General features: G+C 40.0%; 1 pseudogene; it reads right to left on the bottom strand.

Annotated features, from left to right (window-relative positions):
• Positions 1–365: 365 nt before the first annotated feature.
• Positions 366–484, bottom strand: LOC120363363 (5S ribosomal RNA; annotated as a pseudogene).
• Positions 485–903: the final 419 nt, after the last annotated feature.

Below are 903 nucleotides of genomic sequence, written 5' to 3'. Positions count from 1 at the left end.
AAATTATATCTTATATTTCTTTGTATGTCAGGGAGAGAGGGGCAGTTTCTGGTGAAAATTTGAAACCATGCTAGACAAATTATAAAAGGCTACAACACTCATATCTTGTACCTTTTAAAACACTATATCACACAAAATCATTAAAAGAAAAGTGCCTTTCTATTCCTACAGCCTTGTGATACCACTGAGCTCTCAACTGCATGTTTTACACTTTGGCAGATTTGAAGATCTATCCTGTCCCTAAGACTATAGGACTTATATGTCCTAGGCATATATGGAGATCTAAGCAGTACTCCACTGGCATAGCATCAACAACTCTCTCGTATCATGTGGCTTTGCATCCTGATTTTAGCAAATGAAATTAAAGCCTACAGCAACTGGTATTCCCAAGTGGAATCCCATCCAAGTACTAAGCATGCCCGATCTTGCTTAGCTTCTGAGATCAGATGAGATTGGGTGCGTTCAGGATGATATTGCTGTAGATGAAAGTGTCCTTTTTTTCTTTTCATGCCTATGTCCCTGATTTAGCTCATTGATGGCCTGGTACCTCTCATTTCTCTCAGTGTGGTTTTTGTCCATGTGGAAGCTTGCTGTTGATTCTCCCTCATGTTGCCTGTCTTCCTTGCCTCCTCCTTTTGATGAGAGCTTAACTCTCCCCTGATAGCTTGCTCCATACCTGCATATACATCTGTTCTCTGAAGTTACTTGTCACTGTGCCTCTCATAGATTTTGAATAGGTTGCTACCTATTAAACACCGCTTATCCCCAAGCTGATTTCTAACACTTTTAGAATAGTTAAGGAAATAAAGATGCAGCAGCTGAGTAATTGGAGGCAGATGATACTTCCTTTGCTTCTAAACTTCGAGTTTACAGAGTCACTATACTTATGCTTTGGACAGCAGA

This window comes from Saimiri boliviensis, chromosome 4 (genome assembly GCF_048565385.1).
Source record: "Saimiri boliviensis isolate mSaiBol1 chromosome 4, mSaiBol1.pri, whole genome shotgun sequence".
Taxonomy (NCBI): Eukaryota; Metazoa; Chordata; class Mammalia; order Primates; family Cebidae; genus Saimiri; species Saimiri boliviensis.
The sequence above is the reverse complement of the archived record's forward strand: the minus strand, read 5'-3'. Positions and strand labels throughout refer to the sequence as shown.